General features: G+C 33.0%; 1 protein-coding gene and 1 long non-coding RNA gene across 2 annotated transcripts in view; one reads left to right on the plus strand and one right to left on the minus strand.

Annotated features, from left to right (window-relative positions):
• LOC126733485 (uncharacterized) lies at positions 1-25,707 on the minus strand. The gene is made up of 3 exons (XR_007659731.1): positions 25,446-25,707; positions 1,147-1,348; positions 1-1,021 (listed from the first exon to the last, which is right to left on the minus strand). It is a non-coding gene; the product is annotated as an uncharacterized LOC126733485 (long non-coding RNA).
• Positions 1-26,030, plus strand: part of LOC126733456 (opioid-binding protein/cell adhesion molecule-like) — a 562,254-nt gene that overhangs the window by 28,083 nt on the left and 508,141 nt on the right. The gene's annotated exons all lie outside the window — the stretch shown is intronic.

Genomic DNA, 26,030 nt, shown 5'->3' on the forward strand with positions numbered 1-26,030 from the left:
ACTTTCTTTAAGTCCTGGATTTTGTCATGTACAATAGACATGATGATAGGTACTGCTTCGGAATAGGCTTTGTCATTTGGAAGCTCTGGCCTTACATTCAGTTTAACCAGTTTAAAACTGGAGGAAAATGCACCGCCAATGAATTCAAAAACTGTTACATGACCTGGGGTTATAGCATCAAACGTAAATTCACAATATTTTGAAACACTGAATACATTGTTATTTCTCTTTTCAATAGGCTTACAGCTTTTTTTGTAATACTGTGGCCACCAGTTCTTGTAGTTAATAATATCATGGTACGAGATCCTTTTAAACTGAAATGGCTTGGTGATTCTACTTCTTAAAATCATTCTTTCGTATTCTTCTGGAAGATAAAACCTGTCGTGCTTTTTGACTAACCTCTTTAATGTATCAAAATCGCGGTCACAAGAAAGGAAAGAGTGTTCTCAAAGTGGGAAATAGTGATGAATTTTTGAAAAACGTCCAGTTTCCTAAAGAGCCAGCAAAAATCGAACCATAGTATTATTTCGGTTTTGTCCAGGACAACCATCTGAAAAAATATGCAATTCTTGAACCTCTGCTGGTATGTGGTTTTGTATATAATCATGTACAAAAGTACACATTTCATCTGGCCACTTTTTAGCCTGGCCCTCATGATAGGTATAAAAGTATCCACTGGAGTCCGTTAGATTATGGATCTCAAATAAGTATACCTATAACTGCCTATAGTAAAAGATTTTCTGTACTGAAATATTTGGAAGTGGTAGGTTTTGCATGTAGTCAAAAGTAAAACCGGCCACTTGGGTATCATCTTGACATAATTTTTGAACGTCTTGCAACTTATTATAATATTTTTTTGCACGCCTTTTGTGAACCATTAACTCAGCGGCTGCCACTCGTTTAGCATTATAGACCTATTAGGAATGTATCTTGCTCATTTTTATGTTGACCAGCATATAACTTGGCAGTAATATCATTTTTAAATTCTTCGCAAAACTTCTCCGTGCACTTCAGCTTACATCTGAAAAGAAACGTATACATGTTAAGTATAGTTAGGTAAGTCTAGAGAGAGACATCTAAATAGAGTTCTATAGCTAGTAAGTATTTTATGAAATAAAGAAAAAAATAATAAACTATGGTACTTACACACAAGGAGGGTCAGGTTTCTTAGCCTCTTTAATGTTACCCGATGTACTACTGATGTAAGATTCACCTGCCAGACGTGCATGTTAATATTTTGTGGCCTTTCATTTATCTACATTCCTTGATCATTCTCTGCCTTGCGGTTGATTACTCTCGTCGCCTCTATCACTTTCATTTTCAGTATCACCGCTTTCCATTTTGATTTCTAAAAGTTAAATATTATTTTCTTCGTTTTTCAGACCCGGTAACAGTTCGATAACAAATAATAATAATCTCTAAAAACGACAACAACAAACAGCTGACGCAGTCGCACACATATTGCACACTGGAAGAACGGTCCACATGGACCATTCTTCGCTCAATCTGTTTCGACGGGGGGCTGATTGTAGGTAACAGTATTGAATTTTGGACCGTTTTTGACCTCATTCGATGGAAGGAGGTCGTTTAATAAATATGGCTATCTCACTTTGAAATGTCAGTTTTGGTCACTTGGACCCTTCTTCCACTCACCGATTCAATTGCAAATTTGATTTACTGAATTCTTATATTTCGAATATTTTCATCTGTAGATGCTGCCAACGCTGACAAAATAGTACGGTTGTAACGCTTAACCAGTCCATCTGCCCTGGTGGACGCTGTGGCATTATAAACAACTTTTATTCCTATTTCTAATGTGTACTTCTTGAAGTCCTTGCTGGTAAAAGTCGTTCCTTCATCACAAATAATGCGGCAAGGAACACCAATAGTACTTAATATTTGTTTGAGAAATGTAATGTAATTACCTGTTAAGATCTTGGTACTCTTTACTGCTTTCATAAAAATATATTTGGTGCAAGCGTCAACAGATACTATAAGGCACATGTTTCTTTGCTTACTTTTTACAAATAGTCTATGTGTATGGTGTCCATTGGAGTATTTATTTTTGATATAGTGTGTAAAAATCCAAGCTGTTTTACTCCACTGCATTTGTTATAAAGAAAATTTAGACAACATTTTATAAAACTGCAATAATTCTTTTGAATAAGAGACATCACCTTGTCTGCCGCCAGTGATCATCTTGATCATGACAAAGCGACATGTAGTGACATATCACTGCATGCCGCTGTCTTCGGTACCACCTCTCATACCTTCATTTGTTTTTCGGTATATTCTGCTATTTTTAATACTCTTTATGGATAGATGCCTCTTATTTATCCATGGTAGCTCTAAGTAGTACATCGTTTAAATACCGACAACATTCATCTTGAAGTTAAGCTATTAAAACCCAATCACTTTCTGATATATTTATTGTTGAAATCTAGGTTGAAATTGTCTCTTTAAATTTTTGATTGCATCAACAGGTCTTCGACTTAATACATCGACATATACCATGTGTGAACCAGGACGAAATTCTATTGCAAAATTAAATTCGTGGGTTATCATCCACCAATATCTAATTTTAGGAATAAGAATAATACCAACTTTTAAAAGATCTTGAACAATGTCACAAACAAAGTCTTGCTTACTCATTGAAAGACGGTAAGGCAACTCTAGCAAATTTTCAGCAAAACAATGGCGATATTTATTTAATGTTACTAATAATTTTTTTGAATTAGTATTCTTATTTGAATAGTACATTAAGAGACAAATCAAAATTAGTGTCGGCTAAATTAAACTTTCGACATTGTTTAGAATTAACGCTGAGTATTCTTACCCCTTGTTCCGTCCCAGAGTCATCAGGATAACACAGCTTACCTTTAGCGATAGTTTGAGACTCCCCAAAAGTCAAATCACGTCCAGACATATTATACACTGGAAATATTTCACTTTCAGCAGTAACCATGCAACTAGGAATAACATATTCCCTAGAAGGCTCCATGCACCGTTAAAAGTCAATGAAAAGTTCTTGCTTACTATCAACTTTGAAAAGAGAAACTAAACGAAAAACTGAAATGCCCAATATGATTTGTCGGAATTATCACTTTCTTATCGATTCGCATTTTTTTCATTACTTCTTTGGCCTTGTGCTATAGGAATTTATTTATAACCGAACAGGTTGATAAATATTATAATTATTAGCATTAAAAACAGTTATACTATCATTTTAATTTTGCTTGGCAAAAGGTGATCGAGTTCTCAAGACAACAACTCAGATTTAAGCAGTCGTATTTGCTATAACCTCTACGACATCAATGTAATGGTAATGACTTTATGACCATTACAATATCTGTATAATTGAAAACTGTCTATTCAATCATAACTGACACATACTTTAATTCATCAAACACGATAAGGACAGTAACGGTCCAACAATTAAACCAATTTCCACATTTACCTTTGCCGTACCCACAGAAAAAGCAGTTCCACCACTATAGCCCATTATTCTCACACTTTATAGTTTTCATATAAGGCCATATTGTTTAGCTGTAGTCATACGTATTGTACACTACATCACATCCTATATCAATCCGTCGCAGCTAACTCTGTTTACTTTACAATGTACCTCATAACATCCCTCTGAACTTTGGTTTAAAGCTTCACAAGTAATCCCCTATCTGGGATAACCTTCTTGGAATTACACGGTCGATTTCGATACCAATTAGGAATAGTATGGACCAACTTTTTACATATGGTATATTCCATTTTCGGCTGACGACAGTTTCTGGCAAACGTGCTGCTTCATAACTTCCAGCTTTGGCACTATTTTGAATTGGACTATCATCGACCTCATCAATAATTAGCATAACTACAGCATGTTTTCCCTTAATATTACAGGCGCAAAGTAATTCCATTATTGTAAAATAATATTCTGTCCATGTTTGGATTGGATTATTTACGAAGACAATTTTTTTTTCAAAATAGAAGGAAAACTTTCTTGGTCCAGAAATACATTAATAATCGTTGCTTTCCATTCTGCCCATGTATGATCGTGTTCGTCTAAACTGTTATACCATGTTTTTGCTAAGCGTAATTGCATATGGGATACAGTTAATACTTCATCCCAATTATTAATATATTTTAACTGATCTATCTTTTTAACCCGCTAAATTACACTCATTCCTATTAAATCTGGAGAAAACCCAGGTATATAATCTGAACGAATATTCCGTGAACTTTGAGTTGGCCGGAAATTTTCGGTTAGAAAATTCTTTACAGCATCTTTATCACATCAAGTCTTCAATCTTTTTATCTTGATCAGTAATAATTAAATAACTTGCAAATCTACTTCCCTTAAAATTCACCCTTCTTAGAGTTTTCTTAGGAGGTGGTGTGTAGCCTTGACTTTCAGCGGGAACGTTTCTTTGAGTTTTTTCTCTGGATTTCCAGCTATACCGACCATAACTACTGTCGCTTTTAGAGGTATGGCTTGACTTGTGGTCGATTACGAGGAAGAAGAACTACGACACCTTTTTTTTGCCCATATTTCGTAAAACATTAGTCAACTCTTAAACCACAGAAACAGTAATAATTATTAAACAGATAATTATTGTCTAATAAACTTGCAATATTTTTAGGCAAGTACTAAAGTCCGTCGAAAAATAGGCGAAACACTTATGCCATTCGAATTGAGCGTTATTATCCCATCGCTGCTCTGTCAATTCCTTAAATAATATGCCTGTGTTAAATTAAATATTCGGATTTTAATCAACTTAAACCGAGTTATTACAAGAGCACTTTATGACTAACTTTTCTTGAGCCTCGAATGAATATCCCGAGACTCAAAACTTTAAATCTACTTATTAAACATAACATAATCCATAATGCGTCTATTGATGAAGCGGAGAAATACTGACCAACATAAAGATTGCTTCTAAAAGTAATCATTGTTCTAAAATTCGTAGAAATTTTAAATAATTCCGGATATATTTGCATATTTATAGACCCACTTAGAATGGATCTCCTAACAAATAAACATCTAATTAAAAAAAATCTCCTTCCGACGTATGCTAGTATCTGCCATATTTCACATAAATCCGAAAATACTTTTTTTCTCAACTTGTCTCAAATAACCCTAACTCAATTTTTCAGCATTGACTACTCCTCAATATGCCTTACTTACATCAAATTCAGGCTAATTTAATCCCCTTTCTACACGTATAAAGGAATGGTGCCAAATTAAAAAAAAAAATCTAGAAACAACTAGATTTTACCGACTTACCCTCTGATAAGCGAACTGTCTGGAAATTGTGTTTTTCTAGGTTAACCCAACTCCATTTGCTACCAATAAAAAAAATATTTATTATTTTTTATGACTTAATATAAATAGTAATGTAACTGAATGTAAAGTAAACACTAATGAAAATTTCCATTAATTTTCGACAAAAAACGACAATTGTATAAACATTATATACATTAAATACTACTTAAAGACTAAATTAATTTTTTTTATTAAATAAACATTATAATTCCATTTATATATATTTTTTTAGATAATGTAGCTTCTGTTCTTTCGGTTTTCACTTAGCAACAAAATTGTATAATACACTAAAATTAAATAAATATTAATGAAACAGACTTCAATCCTAATTAGAGTCCCTACTGCAGGACCCCTTATTTTAAATCGTACAGCCAAACAGGAAATAATAAATTAAACATTCAATATAAATACGGGTCTGCAAACACCTATATTCAAGGCTGTTTTCTGTTTAATGGATTGTTAAAGAGAGTTTCTCCATTCGAGAGAAGTTTCACGATTTCATTATTTCAGGATAAAGCGGCTTTCGGAACGGTTTGTTTACGTTCTTAGTTCTAATTATTTGACTTTGATTGCTTTCCAAATTTGGCAGTTCGCATGGCTCTTATTCGAGTTAATGAGTTTTTTTTTCCTTCTAGAAAATTGCAATTTTAAATCGCATATTACTGACTTATTTAGTTAACACCCAGTCCGAATGTTATTTATCTGCTGGGAAATGCGAAATGTATAATTTGTTATAGGCGGTAATCAGCCGCTCGTGTCAATATTACATATGCTCTCTGACATATTTTAACCGAAAAACGTGTTTGAAATGTCGATAGAGACTTAATGACTGTATATAAATTACATGTGGAAATTGGGGAGCCAATTAAAATATTTTGTTTTGATGTGCTTTATTTTAAAATGTTTGCTTTTTATTCATTTTTCGTGCTCTAAAGGCCCTTAACATTTTTCAATATTTAGAAAAAGTATACAAAAGGGTCTATAAATAATTTAGCAGTAGGTTCTTTAGAAAAAAATAATTGAAAGCAATATCAGACATAGGATGATACACTCAAAATTCGACCCTTAATAATAGTATTTATTCGATACGCCTTTTTGAAAAATTTGATATACTGATCTAAACCCTTCAAGTTTAAGAAACTGACGTATCTCTAAAAAATACGATTCTATAAGTCGAAGTTCACCCCTTCAGAAAATCTGAATTGTTCTAATTTATGTATAAAATTTAAACGCTTAGACGATACCTATTTGACCCCGATTATCTAGGACTGATCAGATAAACTGAGATAAGCAGGTTAAGTTAGTAAAGCATGAGCTCTTTCCATAAACCCGTGTTGGTTCAAAGATATAAGTAATTTTGTTTGTGTGTAAATTTGACCATGAATACCATTTTCAAAACGTTTTGAAAAATTACACAGAATCGAAATAAGACTATAATTATGTGTGAGAATTTTTATAAACGGAGCAAAATTCCATTCATTTGTGTTTTTTTGGCAGGTAACGGTGTATTTTCATATAAACCGTTTGACACTTTTACAAATTGATGAAAATAAACAAGTTCACGTTTTGCTTTCTTTGCAAGAGAATCCATGCACTCCTCTGCCGCAGATTGTAGCTAATTTACATATAAAAATTAAAAAAAAAAATAAAAATAAACTTTATTGTATGACATAAAATAAGAATACCATACAAAGGTGGAATATATAGCTATATATAAAGGTATAATATAGCCTGTGTTTTTTTTTGAATTAATAAATAAGAAGTTTTGACTAGCCCATAGAGAGATACGCTCCAAGTCATCATTAATGAAGGTTAAAGCAGTGGACAACTCATTAGCCGGGGTTGAACTATAGATTTGTAAATCGTCTGCATACATATGGTATTTACAGTGTTTTATGTGTTGAATCAAATCTGATGTAAAAAGTGTAAATAAAAGTGTCCCCAGAATAGAGCCCTGAGGCACACCCCTCCCCACAACCCTCCAGCTTGAGATGCTCACTGCTCCCTCAGCATCTGTAATTCTTACTGCCTGTTCCCTATTTCCCAGATAGCTGCCAAACCATCCATTAGCCTTTAGGTTATAATGATTTAATTTAGCTACTAAAAGATCAGTGTTTAAAGTATCAAAAGCTTTGGTCATGTCAATGAGCACTGTTGGCACAGCATAAAGAAACCAGCAGTCGCACTTCAATAAAAATACATTGGCTTGAATAAGCGAGTTCGGTGCATGTGTACTAACGCAGGCGCGGCATATTTGCTTATAGTAGGGATGCCGCTGACACTCGCTACGGTCCACGCGGCTTTTGCCTTGGCTAGAGCCGGACTTAAACATTTTTTTAGATATTATTATCTTGTAAAATAAAAATACCTACATAGTACAAATATTGATTTTTTAATATTAATAAAGTTCATACATTAACAAAATATTTAAACAAAAATAAACATCGCATTTCTACATCTAACAACGACGATATAGAAGAATACGTGCAGAAAGTTAATTAGGTATGTACCACGATATACTCACGACGGTATGTTCCTCGTTTTACACACATACAACACCAATTGGTTCATTTCGCGCAATGACGTAGTCTAGCAGGCAGCGTCTGATTACCGTCCAATTCCTATCACTTTCTCGGTTTATTTTATGGCGTTGTTTGTATAGCTTTTCTGAAATTTTTGGAAGCTGGCGAGTTTTATTTATTTACGTGTTACGTAGTTATTGTGTATTATTATTTATTTATATTAGAAGTGAATTTAAAATTAGATAAGCATTATTTTATTAAGTTGTTTTTTGTTTTATCAAAATGTCTAGTTGTGCCGTGGCTACATGTAAAAACTACAGTCGAGTTACAAAAGGAACCAATATAAAATATTTTAGATTTCCTAATTTTTTGCAATAAAAACTTTGTCTCATGTAGCCGTGGTCAATACCAACTTTCTTATTTTAAATAGAGTACCCTGTATGTGATAACATTTTTGGATTCTACACAATATTATAAACATTTTGGTGCATCACATGCCCTAGTTGTATTCAACTGTTTTTAAATACAGGGTGTTGAAAAAAATACTTTTTGACTTTAAGAAGCTCTAAAACCAATACCCTTAAAAATAGAGAAAAACGGATTTCTCTTTCCCATCTTAACTTTTTGATATCTATCTTTTGAGATATATGTCAAATAAGAAACTTGTCAGCAAAATCTGTCAAAAATATTGAGAGGTGTCATATTTAGCATGTATCTCAAGAGATAGGTATTAAAAAGTTAAGATAGGAAAGTAAAAGCTTTTTTCTCTATCTCTAAGTATAGTATTGGTAGAGACTCTACTACCAATACTATACTTATTTAATAGTATTGGTAGTAGAGTCTCTTAAAATTATAAAAAGTGTTTCTTTCCACACCCTGTATTTAAAAACAGTTAAATAAAACTAGGGCATGTGATACACCAAAATGTTTATATTTTTGTGTAGAATCCAAACATTTTATTACATACAGGGTGTTCTGTTTAAAATAAGAAAGTTGGTATTGACCACGGCTACATGAGACACCCTGTATACAAAGCTTTTATTGCAAATAATGCTCAATTAAAAACAAAAATCGACGTGTCCGACCGTTTTTTTTTCGTACACACCCCTGAATTTTAAATGAATTTAGACATAACTTTTTGGACGCACTGTTTACCCTTAAATTAATATTTAATTTAACATTTTAGCACGAATATGTTCAGTCCATTTTAAAGAAGACTGCTTTGAAATACCTCTGAGAGAAAAGCTATTAAATTACACTCCCAAAAATGCACACCATTTAAAGTACAATTCCGTGCCAACATTAAATAAAGGCAAAAATTTTGACCTGATTTCCCTGTTATTAATTCAACTAAAACAATAAACTAAATATATCTGTGGTATATACTTATTTCTCATTAATATAAAAGCACAAGGCGTTTGAACTTGTATAATTGGCAAACAATAAATAATGTGTACCTACTAATTAATAATATTATGTATTAATTAATTTAATAACTATTAAATACAAATTATTATGTACCAAAAATATCTAGTATCCTTAAAAAAATTGCAGAAATATCAAATATACCATCTAATTATGCATCGCGCCTGAGAACCTTGTCTGCCGCATTACGTCACGCGACGGCCGGGCGGATGTGCAAGAACATACCGTTGTGAGTGTATCGTGGTATATACCATAAATTTAAGAGACCATCCTTTGAGTAATTTTAATCAAAATCACAAAACAAACACACAAAAGTTTTTATAGAAAACGCTACGCTTTGTAAAAACGCTATCAAAATAGTCACTAAGTACGGCGCTGAACTTAGGCGATACACCTATGAACACAGTTCGATAAACAGTGAGCTCGGCATCCGGAGAACATGGCTGCGGCATGGCTAAGGATGCTATTAGTTCGCTTACATTTTCGAGCGGAGTGCGACGGCTGGTTTCTTTATGCTGTGCTGTTAAGCAACAGTGACCATTATGAAAGGACCTTGCGATATCACTAGTTATTTTCAACAAGGCCGTGGCACAACTGTGGTTAGCCCTAAATCCCGACTGATATTTAGGTATTATACATTTAGGAAGAAGATAATCTAGTATCTGGGTTTTTACAATTTTTTCCATTATTTTGGATGAAGTTGGCAGTATACTAATTGGCCGTAATTCACCCACAGAAGTTGGGCTGGATACTTTAGGAACAGGCATTATGAGAGCCCTTTTCCAGATATCAGGAACAACACCAGCCATGAAAGACGAGTTTATAATATTAACAAGAGGGCCTAGACACGTCGAAATACAAGATTTTAACATGCGTATAGAAACTCCGTCTATCCCAACCGCACCGCTCCCAACACTGTTCAAGGCCCTAAGCACCTCAAGTTCTATTACAAGTCTAAATGTAAATGGATCAAAATTCATAGATGAGCTGAGAAAATTATTTAAAAGAACAGGATCAACCTGTGCAGCAGGTGTACTATCTATAAAATAATTATTTATTTTATTTGCTTCTTTAATGCTACTTGGAATGGGAGTAAATTCATTATTAATAATTCTCCAATTAGCAACTGTTTTCCAAAAATCTGTACTAGAACCTTTACATTTATTTTTTTCATTGGAATAAATAAATATAAAGGTGAAATAAATAAATGTATGGGTGATATGCCTTCTTTTCTAATTTTATAGCCTTATTGACAATTTTTTAGAACAATATTAAGTTCTACTAGAAGCAGTTTTTACTGAGATATATTTTTTAAAGGCTTTATGTTTCATTTCAATTATTTTTTTAGATTATGGGTTAGCCATGGTGGACTGGTACTTCCAGATTTTCTCAGCTTTAATGGACAAAACATATCAAACAAATCTAACAGTTTAGAATTAAGTATTTCTACTTTAGTATTAACATCGTCAGTCTTATATAACTCACGCCAATCTAGATGCTCTAAATAATATTTAAATTCTTCAGAGTTAGTCAGTGTAAAATCTCTTTTATATATCATAGTCTTAATCGGCTTCAGTTTATCACATTTTATAGTACAGAATACAGCCTCATGATCTGTCTGTATTGGATCACAGGGTATCACACCATGATCCTTGACTAGGTTAATATTATTTACAAAGATGAGGTCGATTAGAGGTTCACTATTTAGTGTTATTCTAGTAGGCTTATTAATAATTTGAGTCAAATTAAAAGTCGTAAAAATATTATATAAAAATTTACATTCTACAGTGGTGCTATTTCAAATAATATTATTAAAATCTCCTGTACATATAAAGACGTCACAGGTACAAATCACTTCTGGAATTAAGTCAAGTATTTTAATTCAGAGTATGCCACTGCTGGTGGCCTATAAACTACTCCCACAGTTATGTTTTGCCCCTCATGCTTAAAACTTATCCAAAGATGGTCAATGCCATATCCTGAGTAAGGCAGATCAATAAGAGTTGTTTTTAATTTATTAGTTACATAAATTGCGACACCACCTCCCCTACCCTCCCTGTATTTTCTATATAACTTGAAATTTTTTATTGAAAAAGATTCAGAAAGGAGTTTATTGTTAAGCCATGTTTCAGAGACTGTAAATATATCACACTTAGATTTTTCTATAAAGTGCCTTATATCTGAGAATTTATTACATAAAGACCAGGGATTTTTATGAACTATATTTAATTTGTACTTATAATTAGGTATGGCTGGGTGAGGGTCAGCTTCTTTGGCCAGTGATGGAATGGGGATTCCTAGAACTATTTTCTGCATTGGTATTGGGTTCTCCTGTGAAAATTTCTAGCTTTCAAGTTAAGTTTAGCTTTATGAGAAGCCACTGAGCTTTGTGTCCTAAAACGATTCACGTAGCAGCCATCCGGCCAAAAGCTTTCAGAAAAGTATGTTGTTTTCAGCTCTTCAGGTATTCCAAGTTTAAATGCAGCGCTATTTGGGTTTTTATACTTTGACTGAAGTTTTACACACTGATAAACACCAGCATATTTTGGGTTTAGGACTACAATTATATCTTGGGGACTAGTGTTTACATCCAGGTTGGAGAGATAAATCCAAGTTAATTTAGCTATTCTCTTACCAATATTTTTATTTGCCACGCGTAACTTCGGTTGCTCTGGGCCTGTGCATATCTTTCCAGATGATGCATTGGATAGGTTAGTCTTGCTACTAGGTGGATTTCTACTAACTTGTGTGTCTTTTTGTTTTGGCACATCATCATTGACAAATATGAGCTTATTCATTTTAGTATTTTGGGCCTCGAGCAGTTTGGATGTTGGAGTTGGCCTTTTAGGTATCTCTGATGCATAGTTTGTTTGATTTTGATGTTCCAGATTCTTGGTTGTATCATTTTTGACAATTGGCTCACCTATTTGTGTGTGCTGCTTCCCTATGTTGTTTAGATTGTTTAGATTAGAAATTTGGGAAATAGAAACTTTTATTTCACTCAAAGACTGAGCTACAGTAGTGAAAGTCTTAAAACAATTTTCAATTTCAAATTTTCAATTTTCTGATTTTCAGAGAAATTCTTGCCTCCACCGATCACAATCGAATTTTCCTCCAAAGCTTTGGTTTTATCAGTTGACTTCAAAATTTGAAGAGTTTCAGTTGCTTCCATAACAGACTTTTTGTTTTTGTTAACTTCGCCTTTTAAGGATTCAACTTCAGCCTCTAGATGTGTAATTTTTTCATTAAGAAGCGGCAATTTTTTTACTAAGAGCCTACAATCTGTACAGATATGAATCAAAACACGACTTACTGATGGGATAACTCGGATCTCCGAAGCCATAGCACCTGAACAGTTTCTACACACCACTTGCTCGCAGATGTCACATGGATATCCGAAGAGTGCATTCTTGTCCTCTTTTAAAATGCAATCCGCATTACATTTAAAATACTTTGACATGTCAATATAAATAATGAAACAAACAATGAAACTGGAACGCAGCTATGATCTCAAAATGTAAACATAAAAGATGGCGCAGGACAATTACAGATAAAAACTTTTGTTTATTAAGTTAAAATGTACGTTTTTCGATGAAATAAAGACGCTATTTTCTATAATTATTTTAAAGTAATTTTATAAAAAATATGAGAAAACTTAGGAGCGTTTACTGGTACGTTGTATTGCGACTACTTTCGCATGCAAGGTCAAATGGTGAAATCTGCAGTTGACCGAATAGTTAAAAAGCACAAGTATCACCCATATAAAGTTATTCAAGTGCAAGAGTTATTCGATGACGATTTTGATAGGCGAACTAAGTTTTACCAACGCTTGATAAATATGTGCAATTGAAATAATAATTTAGTAACTGTTGAAAATAAAGCCCAAAGTATTCAGATCTATAGTTATGCCATTGTTGTTTCTGATTATAGAAGCATCAACATATTGGTCTTCTTTATATTTTTACTACTGAAATAAAGTTAGTCTGTGCAGATAATTCAAGAAGCGCATTTTATTTCAATAGGTTTCCCCCAAGCCAAGCTAACCTTCGAAATTTGATACCGTATTTTTTAGTATAATTATTGTGATCGAGTGATTGCACAAGAATGGCTGGAAATTATATAGTGAATGTTCCTAAGTTAATAGGACGGGAAAACTATGATGATTGAGCGTTTGCCGCGCAAAACTTTCTGGTTTTAGAAGGCCTATCTAAATGTACATCAGAAGTTGTGACTGTGATGATAAGGCAAAAGCAAAATTAATCCTGACGATCGACGCTTCTTTATATGTTCACATAAAGGATGCCACTACAACTGTTAATTTCTGGGACAGATTTAAGGTTCTATTTGACGATAAAGGATTTGCCACAAAAATATCATTGCTCAGGAATTTAACTTCATTACAACTAGAAAAGTTGATCAAGTTGTTGAAACCGGGCAAAGATTACGAGGTACAGGTTTTAACATAAATGATGAGAGGATTGGTTATTTATTATTAGCGGGATTGCCAGAAAAATTTTCGTCAATGATTATGGCAATTGAACATTCGGGAATCACAATCAGTACCGATTCAATAAAGAATAAACTATTAGACATGGAAGTGAACGTCGGCAGTAGTAGCAGTGCTTTTGTGAGTAAACAAAATTGGCGTAATAAACAAAACACTAAAAAACAATGGAAATCGGATGCGGATAAAAAAATTTAGTGTTATAAGTGTAAACAATTTGGCCATTATTAAGATAAATGTCCCAATGTGAAAAAGACTTTACATGCGTGAAGTTTAGTGCCATATTTTTAAGTGGATCATTTAGTAGATCAGATTGATATGTAGATTCGGGTGCGAGTGTGCATTTAACTGCCAATAAACAGTGGTTGGAAAATATCACTAGCTCAGAAAACATGCAAGAAATTATGATTGCTGACAAGACGAATATACCTGTAAGCTGTTTAGGTGATGCAATGTTGACAACTGTTCTAAGACGTGATAATTATGAGATTACTGTTCAAAACGTTTTGTGTGTTCCTGAATTGGCAACAAATTTGTTATCCGTTAGTGAGCTGATAAAAATGGTAATGTCAAATTTATCGATAGTTGCTGCAAAATTTATAATAAACATGGTGACTTAGTCAGAAGAGCTGATCTGACAAATGGAGTTTATAGATTAAATACTTTAAACTCAGATAAATGTTTATTATTAACGTCCACAGTGGCAACAGGCGAAATTTGACATCGTCCTTTTTGGGCATATTAACAGTGCTTACCTGAACAAAATGAAGGATGGAATTGTCGATGGACTTACCTATCCAAGTATGATACAAATTGGGTAGCAAAATTGTAAAATATGTTGCGAAGGTAAGCAAGCTAAATTACCATATAAAAATAAGGGGGATAGAGGTAGAGAATTTTTAGTGATAATAGACACAGATGTATGTGGCCCGATGGAAGCAACCTCTCTTGGCCACTCAAAATATTTTTGGATTTTTGAAGATGACTTTAGCCGAATCAAATTTATTATAATTTGAGAACTAAGGACCAGGTTTTAATTGTTTCAAAAATTTTAAGGCTTTATTAGAAAATCAAAAAATGGGAAACAGATAAAAATTCTTAGATGAGGCAATGGTGGTGAGTTTTGTTGTAAGGAGATGAAAAAATTTCTAGATAGGAATGGGATAATACATCAGAGACCCAACCATTATGGTCCAGAACAAAACAGGATGTCTGAGAGAATGAATAGAACTATCATTGAAAAATCGAAGTGCATGCTTTATGATGCTAACTTGGGAAAGCAGTTCATACTATAGTTTACTTACGTAATCGGTCATTAGCTACTGGACGGGATAAAACTTCGTATGAGTCATGGACGGGCAGGAAACTAGATGTTAAAAATCTAAGGATTTTTGGTAGTTCCGTGATGGTTCACGTTCCCAAGGAGAAGCGTTTGAAATGGGATAGAAAGGCTGAGAAATGTATTTTTGTGGGATATGAAGATGAAGTAAAAGGATATCGGGTGTATAACAAATTGAATCAAATCTTTATTATCCAAAATTGACACAATACGGTGTATGGAATTCGTCTATGTTCAAAAAAGCTAAAATTTCTAACATTATATACCTACGTGAAACTACACTATCACCAAACCTAGTTTACATACTCAAAGAAATTATTAAGCATATAAAACAGTAACAGAAACAAATATATACGTTACAGCTAGTTATTACTCCGAAAGGTAGGTCTTAATATCATAGTAACACTTCAAAACTAAAAAAGCTTTTAATTTCTTTTTAAATATTGACAAACTATTGCAATTTTTTATGTTATTTGGCAATTTATTAGATACTTTTGGCCATATTTTCAGGATAAAATTTTTTGAAAGAATTAATCTAGTACGCAACAAAGATAAATCATTTCTTAGTCTAGTTGGATAATTATGAAAAAAACCATTTGTCACAAAAACATTAAGATTCTTAAAAACAAATAAACAGACTTAAAATATATACATACACGGAACAGTTAAAATCTCAAAGCGATTCAAAAGCGATCTACAGGAAGTTTTAGGGGGTACTCCCGGCATACATCTAATAACTTGTTTTTGACCAATAAATACACGACACGCATACGCTGAAAAACCCCAGATTTAGATCCCATACAGAATCCTAGAGTGGATTATGGCATAGTATAGACAAACTAACTGGTTTTTATCCATTAAGGACCTAATATTTCTTATGGCATAATAAAGGCTACCTAATTTTATGGCCACATAATTGCAATGTGCCTCCCATGAAAGAGTGTCATCTAGTGTCAAGCCAAGAAACTTTATTGTTTGTTGACGTTGCAAGGAACTACCATTATTGCTCAAATGCATGTCAAGATCAAAATTTAATTGACTCCGATGAGTGCAAAAAACCATTTAATTTGTTTTCTTGGTATTAAGAAAAAGTTCATTTAGAGTGAACCAGTGATTTAGCTCGTGCAATGCCTTTCCCGCAGTAATGTGCATATTTTCTGTACTTTGCCGAACAAAGGCTGATGTATCGTCCGCTCAAGTGCATCGATAACCTCAGATAAAAACGACAAAATGGCAGACGAGGTAGATCTACCCAACAGAAAACCATGTTGTCTTTCCGAAAATATTTTGTTTTTTATTAGATAAGCTAAAAGCCTATCAAGCATTGCATATTCAAATATTTTTGAGAAACAGGAAGTTAAAGCTATTGGCCTATAATTATCAACCAAATTAGAATCCCCTTTTTTAAAAACAGGAATAACCTTACAATCTTTTAATGAGTTTGGAAATATTTTCTTTTCGAATGACATATTAATGAGATATGTTAATGGTCTGATGCAAGCCTCCGCAGTATTCTTAAATACACATAATGGAATTTCATCAGGTCCCCCAGACTTTTTATTTTTCATTTTATTTTTTATAATGTTTAGGACTTCACCCTCACTGAAAGTCACAATGCTCATACTATGCAAAAAACATGCAAAAGAAATATTCTGGATATTAGATGGAATATCTTTATTTTGTTTTAAAGTGCTTAAAATATTTTTAGGTTCTTCAATAAAAGAGTTATTAAAATAATTAGCTACTTCTATAGGATTTGTAATTAATAAGCCATTATTTTTTGTAATAAATTCAAAATTTTTTAAATTTTTGTATTGTTATTTAGCTCAGATACGATAGACCACATTGTCTTGCTAGGATTTTCAGAGTTTGTTATTTTATGGTGATAAAATTGTTTTTTACTATGATTAATTAATAATATATGCCTGGCACTTTCACTTCTATATGTCGTCTCCAACTCCGGGATCACACGCCGTCGTCGGTGTAAATATTTTAAATTTTTGCTAGATTTTCTAATTTCATCCGTTACCCATGATTTTTTATTTTTATTTGGATGTGAAAATTTTAACGGAAAACTTAAATTAAAATACCATAAATATGTTGAATAAAATAAGTCAAATTGGACATTAAAATTATTTTCCTTATAGACCTCTGCCCATTTTTCACACTCAAGGACAGATTTAAAAGCAATTATATTAGTAAAACAAACATTTTAAAGAACTCAGAGAAGGCGTGTTAAAATCGCCAGTAAGATTTATTTCGCTACTAGGCTTACAGTATTTATCCAACAATAAGTGTAAGTTAGTTATAAAAATATCGAAATGTCCATTTGGTGGCCTATAACACACAAAAATAGATACATTTTTATTTAAAGCATAATAGTATGAAATTCCACATAATTCAATATTTTTCTCTGAACAAAATTTACGTATATCAATAACTTCACAATTCACATCATTTTTAGCCCATATAGCTGCACCACCATGGGTAAAAATAGTTCTACAATAAGCCGTGCGTAGCGTGTAGCCTTCAATAACTAATGAATTAGTATTCTCAAGATTAGCCCATGTTTCCGTGAGACAATAAAATTTTATAAGTTTATTTGTATAATTGATATGAATACAATCAGATTTAAAGGAATTAAAACCTCTAATGTTTAACAAAAGAATATCATAAGTATGTAAAGGACAACCATATGTTATTTTTCCATTTGTTTTAAAGTCTTTAGTTGTTCCACTTGCACTTCAGGAAAAATTTGTTTTAAAAAATTAATCATATCATTAGCAGTAGTGTCTGGTGTGATTTCTAAATGTGCAAAAATGCCAGCTTAGCTAACAGTTTTAGTCTTATAAGCTTATCAGAGTTACATCCTACTATGGGTTTGTTTTTTCCTAAAAGATTGCGACAAGTACCTACATTGGTATAGGGTACATCATTTTAGGCCCATGTTTCGGTTCCAATAAGTTCCTTAGCATAGTGAAAACTGGAGGAAGGCTATTCAAGAAGTGCATTTTAATCCAATAGTAACAAATATTATTTTTTCCTATGAAGCCACGTTCTGTTTAAATGGTTGTGTAAACAGACAAGATTTCCGGTATTGGGCACCAGAAAATCCGCAGCTAAAAATGGAGATGAGCATCTAGTACCCTCAAAAACTAAATGTGTGGTAAGGAATAGTGCGCGGAAGAGTAATAGGTCCATTTTTCTTTGAACAGATTTTAGCGGGACAGGTGTATCTCGATTTTCTCTAATTTGAATTAGTTCCAGCATTAGTAGTTTCATTTTCAAATCCATTGAACCCATACTATCCTGATGAAGAATTAAGTTTCCAACAAGATGGCGCTCCTCTGTACTATGCTTACACAGTATATATTTTTGCATGAAACCGTTTCCAATCGGTGGATAGGAAGGAGAGGGTCCATCAAGTGGCCTGCTAGGTCGCCTGACCGACCTGATAGACACCAATGTACTTTTTTTGTGGGTTTTTAGTCACTCGCCTCAAGTGAAGGGTGGATATGTTTTATTCACGACCTTTTGAACTATTACAGTATATTTGTAAATAGACCAAATAATCGTATCTAGGGAAATGATTAAAAATGTGCATCGAGAGTTTATTGGTCCCCTTGGATATTGTCAAGCTGTGAATGGCAACCATTTTGAACATATAATTTGATTTTTGTTAATTTCTCATTTGTTACATAAATCATATTTTTTCGATAACATGATGCATGAAACATACACAAAATTTCACACGAAATTAAAAAAAAAATGAGGTTGATTGAAATTCATGTTTGAGCAACCCTATATATATATATATACAGGGTTACTGGTAATTCGATACATTCCTTTGGAGATGTGATAGGGGAGGGGGTAAGAAGTAAATTGAACCCTAATATGTATTATGCAAAATTTGATAGTTTTCAACATATTTAATTTTTTCTGTTTTTCTTCAAAATGTAGACCTTAGTGGTTTAAAAGGCAGTTTCCAGAAAATCCGCTGTATATTTTTTTAACTTTTTAGGCAAAATACATGCTCAACACAATAGTGTTACATTTGTAATGGCAAAAGTCCCGCAAATAGTTGTAACCATAGGTAAATTCTCGATGCAAAGTGTAATTTTTTTTTCTTAAATAAAATACCACACTTTCTAGTGGATATTTTGTGAAAAAAAATTATGCTACATTCTTCAAAATTTCCTTAAAACTTCCTTATTACCTAAGCTAGCTCACAGGATACAAATGCTTAAAAGTTAGGTGACATGGTTTTGTATTTTTATTATAAATTGTAAAGTAACGCATTTATCAGTATTTACCTTCACAAATCTTGTTCAAAATTAGAGCCTCTATTGCGAATACAGGCTCGGCAGCGCCTTCTCATTTCAGTCTTTGTTGTTCTAGTTGTTATGGTATTCCTGATCTGCTGGGCAGCGTTGGTTATTCTTTGGATAAGATCTTCCCGGGTAATTATTGGGGTTGCATAAACCAGTGCTTTCATTTGACCCCATATGCTATAATCAAGCGGGGTTAAGTCAGGGCTTCGTGCTGGCGAAGCTATTGGACCTGACCTACCAATCCAACGATTCGGGAAACGTTTATCCAGGAACTGCCGAACTGACTGCCGAAAATGAGCTGGACAACCGTCATGTTGAAATATCATTCGTCCTCTAACGGCGAGAGGAATATCGTCAAAAAGATCTTGTAGGTCATGTCGTAAAAAATTTTCATAAATATTCCCGTTTAAATGGTCTGGGAAAAAATGTGGTCCTATTACATCCCGGCCAATAAGTCCCATCCACACATTTACAGAAAACTTTCTTTGAAAACTGGTTTCTATTGTTAAACGAGGATTTTCTTCGGCCCAAAAATGAAGGTTATGAAAATTTGTAATGCCCTCATGACTAAACTTTGACTCGTCCGTCCACAAAATGTCGGTTAAAAAAGTTCTGTTGTCTGCATCAGAATTTATAATAAATCTGCAGAATTCTACCCTTCTTATCGGGTCCCCTTCTTCCAATCCTTGGACAGGCGTATAATGGTAAGGATGGCTTCCCATTTGCCGAATCGTGGACCAAACTTTTCATTGCGATGATCCTGTTTGCTGCGCTACGGCATTAGTGGATGTGGTTGGATCGTCTTCAGAATGTCTTAATATTTCCTCCTCATCTTCTGCTCGATATACGCGAGGAGCGCCAGCGTCACCTCTTCTTGGTTTTACGGATCCAGTTTCAGCGATAGCTCGGTAGGTCGAAGCGAAAACACGGACATTTGGAATGCGGCGGTTAGGAAAGCGACGTTGGTATTCTCGGCGAGACTCCGCGGCATTATCATTGCAAAACCCATAAACAAACATAATATCTGCATATTCAGCGTTAGTAAACGTGGCCATAGTGCAGAAACCAATAGAATACCTTCTTTGAAAACACGAGAAAAATAAACTCGAAACTCGTAATTTAACTACTTTCCACAACAATTATTGCTGTCAGACTATCTACACATCAAATTTTTAACAATAAAATTAAAAAAAACAAATTGTTGCTATAGTACTTAAATATCATAGAAGTAAATACCACTTGGCATTTTTCAAGTGCGTTCTTACTATTAATAATAAAAATACAAAATTCTGTTAAAATTTTTGGTAGCATTTATAGCCTATGAGTTAGCTTAGATAATAAAAAGATAATAAGTTTACGTAAATTTTGAAGAATGTAGCATAATTTTTTTTCAAAAAATATCCGCTAGAAAGTGTAGTATTTTATTTAAGAAAAAAAAATTACACTTTGCATCGAGAATTTACCTATGGTTACAACTATTTGCGGGACTTTTGCCATTACAAATGTAACACTATTGTGTTGAGCATGTATTTTGCCTAAAAAGTTAAAAAAATATACAGCGGATATTCTGGAAACTGCCTTTTAAACCACTAAGGTCTATATTTTGAAGAAAAACAGAAAAAATTAAATATGTCGAAAACTATCAACTTTTGCATAATACATATTAGGGCTCAATTTACTTCTTACCCCCTCCCCTATCACATCTCCAAAGGAATGTATCGAATTACCAGTAACCCTGTATATATATATAAAGTTTACGTACAAAAAAGCGCAACTTGAAATAAAAATCGACGAGTTTGAGCGTTTTTGCAAAAAACACATCGCTCAATTTTTTATGAATTTAGACATTACTTTTAGGACGCACTGTATAGAAAGAGGTGTAGAAATTTCTCCTATGCAAAACTTAACAATAAAACTGTTCTTCAGTTTTTTTAGTTAGTTTGTATTAATTAAGTTATTTTCTTTGATATTTTGTAGATTTGTCGTTTGATTAGAAGTTCGGTTTGAATTACTCAGACTAGTCTGCGTCTGTGAAAACACTTTCAAAAAAACCTGAAAACGCAATAAAAATAACTTGAGTTGACGAGTATTCTTTATCAAAATATATATATTTTTTTAAATTGTAAAAATACAAAAAATACCTGGTATTTTAAAAAATCTTTTTTTTGTTTAAATAAATGACCAACGTTCCGCATTTTCGGTTTTTTTCACCATATCCATAGAAATATTGTAGTTTAGTTCTGTGCTTGCAATAATCTTTCTAAGATTTTTCTTTTTTTCTTAACATGTATTGAGACACACGGAGGTCATGTCGAACATTTACTAGTATACAAATATTATTAGATTTTATTTTTTATTTATCTTTCGTATTTTTTATTATTAATGCGAACTGTAATGAAGCAATTTAAGTACTCTACGAATATCATTTTTTTTTAACATTGAAAACTCAAAATGTAAATATCTTGAAAAGAGTGAATCGTAGCAAAATTTTTCAACTATACTCTTTTCAAGTCAAACGATTTGCACAATAAAATTAATTAACGAAATTATTCCATTTAAAAAACTACATACCAGGTATCCCAAAATGCTTTTAACATTTTGCAATGCTCTTTTCAAAAATATGTTAAAACTAACCCTAACTAATTCACCTCCGAGAAATTCACTCCTAAATTTCTTTTTCAAATAGCATTCCTATTTTTTTTTCTTAATAGCATTTTTAATTCTGAATACAATGGAAAAGAAGTGTTTTTTTCTATTATATTTATAAATTTATAACTAAATAAATCAAAAAGTAATTATTTAATTAATAAATCCCAAAAATATGCTGGGTTTTAAAATTCAATAGAAAAATAATATTGGTAGGAGAGGTAAAGCAGAGTTGATATTATTAATTAAAACGTATTCAATGTATTTGTTTAATCGTATTGATGAAAAGAGAGCTTTTTTTCCGTCGTATTCAGAATTAAAAATGTTATTAAAAAAATGGTGTGCTATTTAAAGTCTATTATACTATGAGAAGGAATATCTTTATGGTGCCACACGGAATTGGTACTGCTTGATGGAAATTCTTCAATGTCGACAAATACTTTAGAGATATTTTGGAACAACATGTCATGCTTTAGGCCCCATTTATTGGTAAGATTGTCTCCTAGTGTATGATAATGGATCTATGTGGGGGCAATAGATAGAATAATTACAGAGTATCTTCAGCAGGTCGATATCAGAGTTTTAGACTGGCCAGCGTACAGTCCAGATTTAAATCCAAAAAACATAATTATTTGGGATCTGCTCAACAAAAGAAAAAATCTGTAAACGTCCACCCAGCTAATCTTGAAGACCGGCTACGGTTATTAATGGCAGTATAGGAAACTCTGGATCAACTTTAATTAGAGACATGGATAAGAAATGTTCCACAACATTGTGGAGATTTAATACGTGCCAAGAAAGTAAAACATGTTAGATTTTTTAAAATTCAAAAGTAGTTTTTACCTAATATTGGTATTTCTGATTTATACTTCAGTTTATAAAGTTAATTAAAGGTATACCAGAATATTTTTTAGATAAATAATGAAAACACGATTAAAGCGATACAATCAGAAGAGAAACACAGGTATTTAAAAATAAGGCAACCGCAAAGTATAGACCAACCGATAATAAAGAAATAACATTCGAATTTGATAAACAGCAAAAACATTTTTTTTAAATGAATTTAATAGCAAAAAGCTCTCTAAGACAATTAACACATTGCCTGCTTAGTGTTAAAATATTTATATGGATTTATCACAGAGAAAAAAAGGGCTTCCTTATAATCACTTCCAAAGGAAAATACGGACACTGTACTGCTGACTAAGCACAATAACCACCACTCAAGGAGTGCTGTTAAAAAGACCATGCTTGTACGATTTAAGGGCGGAAGAGGGTTTGCAGACTTAAGAAAACAACTAGAACAATAAGTACTAATCCGATAAATAATTTTTACTGACAGAATTAAGTTTGCTGAATCACGTCTACATACAATCATATGTCAAGTTGATGAATTCATCACACTCAGGTTAAAAGAAAATGATATTTAAATACCAAACAACAGCGGAAAAAATACAAAGCTGGAAACAAAAATCTATTGGTCACATTTTGCCTAAAACAGAGGGTTTCCTATTAGCTATACAAGATAAAATAATTCTTAGTCACAATTTTTTTAAATTTATGTGAAAATTGCTACTGATAATAGATGTGATAGGAGGATGTCAAATATTTTAACCTTCCGATTACAAAGAGAGACATGATGCGTATCGAAAATTTTACACTAGCAGTTAGCTAAATTTTTTGCGCGGTAAGTAATCTCCATACCATCGATATCTCCCAGAAAGTATTTTAGTAAACGATACCTACAAACTCTACTGGGATCGTACTATCTTGATTAATTACCTACGGATAATAAACCAGATTTAGTGTTATCAGTATAAAGGATAAGAAGACCACGCGGATAGAGGTAGCTATTTCAGATACAAACAATCCACAGTGACAATGCCGATTGATGATAAATTTGAATTTTTATTTCGGTTTAAAAAAATGTTTTCAAGGAATATTCTTTGAAATTGCTTTTTTATTACCTGCATTATAATCTGCAGTCGCTACACATGGGTCGACGGCATTTTATGCACAAATTTGTTTTTTATTATTCTTCAGATCACAGGTACCACATCTCCTTGTTTTCTGGTTTTGTAAGTTTTCTGCTTTTCTACAGGAACGGGTTTAACCAGTATAGTTAAACGGAACTCCTTAGGCAATCGAGAATTGCACAGTCTGCTTTCTGTGGATGGTTCAGCTAGTTGTCGTGCAAGAATTTGATAAAATTTTGTTATTCTCATAACATCCATACAAAACTTACGAACTGACCTCTGCATTATTCAATATGGTAAAAAAATAGTATGGTTTATGGAGTAGATGGTATATTTTTGATCCAAGGCATCCACAACGCCTTTTTTTTCTTTATAGAATGAAAAGTTTTCCAGATCCTCTATTTTTAGCTTCAGTAATAATACTAGCACAACTGCTTTCCCTTTCTTCGGCACAAAGCAAACCAAAGTGTAGTGGTCGGTAAAGCCATAATAATATATAGATGATCCCTCTGCTCTTTGACAAACCGGAAGAAGCTCATTAGATATCTTCTTTTTATTTTCTTGCAGTGTGCCTACATGTGGACCTACAATGAGGTTACCTTCTAAGTTCTTTCGTGACCACTGATGAAAACCAATTATCTGCTATGACATTTCGGTTTGAATTAGCAATTGGACGACTGATTCACTGTGTCACAATTTTTTTCACTATATATATCCAATATAAAAGTAGTGGATACGTGCATCTGTTACTGCCATCATTTTTATATTCTATTTTCGAGGTTCTTGAGGGATATACATTCGAAACCTACATAGACCTTCAAATCCTATCAGCATTTCGTCGATACATGCTAATTACCCCATCGAATAACATTCTTAGAAATTGTCTAGAAAGTGTTTCAATATCCAGGATACTACTGCAGTTCGATCATTAGTTTTGCGTCCCTCTCTGACAAAATAAAAAAATCTGGCTTTTAGCAATATTTACAATATAATTTACTCAGCCATACTTAGACCAGCAAGCAATACATACACTCGTTTCAAAGACATAATAGACCTAAATATATCTCGAGCTGTCTTATCCGTTGCAAAAATTTTTCGAAAGTCCTTCGAAGACCTGCTACTTTTAATTCATTTAAGTTAAAGATAGTAATGATAATAAGAAATGCCCTAAATTTTTCATTTGTCAACTCTCTGAGTTCAGTCCTATTAGAATCAGTAATTATTTCATTTTGTATCTCTTCGGTAAAAAGTAAAGCCCGGGAGAACTTTTATCTTCTTGTGTTTGTTGGTTTTTATATTCAAATTTGGATTCGCAAAACTCCAGACAACTTGTATGGATTTTTATCATGTGCCCATTTAGCAATGCTTGCCTTTTCACCGCTTACCTGTATTTCAGTATCATCCTCCTGTTCGCTCATTCGAATCGAAATTGTGGTCACTCTCTGGAAAATTTTTTTGTCTTGATGGTCTTCATAATCAGCTAACTAACATTCATCTTTGTCAAATCACTGTGTTAAGCTTTCTTCAAAATTACCGTCGTCGTAACACACAATTTTAGAACTGCCCGTCATTGTAATAAAATACCACTATTAGCGCTGTTGTGCCACACAAACCCCAAAACAACTTTGTCAGTCTCTTGTCAAAGTAATACCGATGCAAAAAATCTACGCTTCTAACAGGTGCTTACTGGTACGCTTACTTTAAGGTAGATGGCGAAGGGAGGATAAGACTCAGTGTTGCCAACACAGTTGATTTTCCAGTAGATCTAGTGGTTTTGATAGTCATTTAGTGGAATGGCGTTATCAAAATCCACCATGATGGAAATTTTAGCGGAATTTTTAGTGAAAATAAGATATTTTGCAAAATGATGGTACTTTTGTTATTTTCAAATTTTTTAGTAAAGCGCATCAGTTGGCAACATCATTTTAGGCAACCCGCTCGGCACTTGAGAAAGCGCCAATACAGTCGTG

This window comes from Anthonomus grandis, chromosome 1, assembly GCF_022605725.1.
Source record: "Anthonomus grandis grandis chromosome 1, icAntGran1.3, whole genome shotgun sequence".
NCBI classification, from domain to species: domain Eukaryota; kingdom Metazoa; phylum Arthropoda; class Insecta; order Coleoptera; family Curculionidae; genus Anthonomus; species Anthonomus grandis.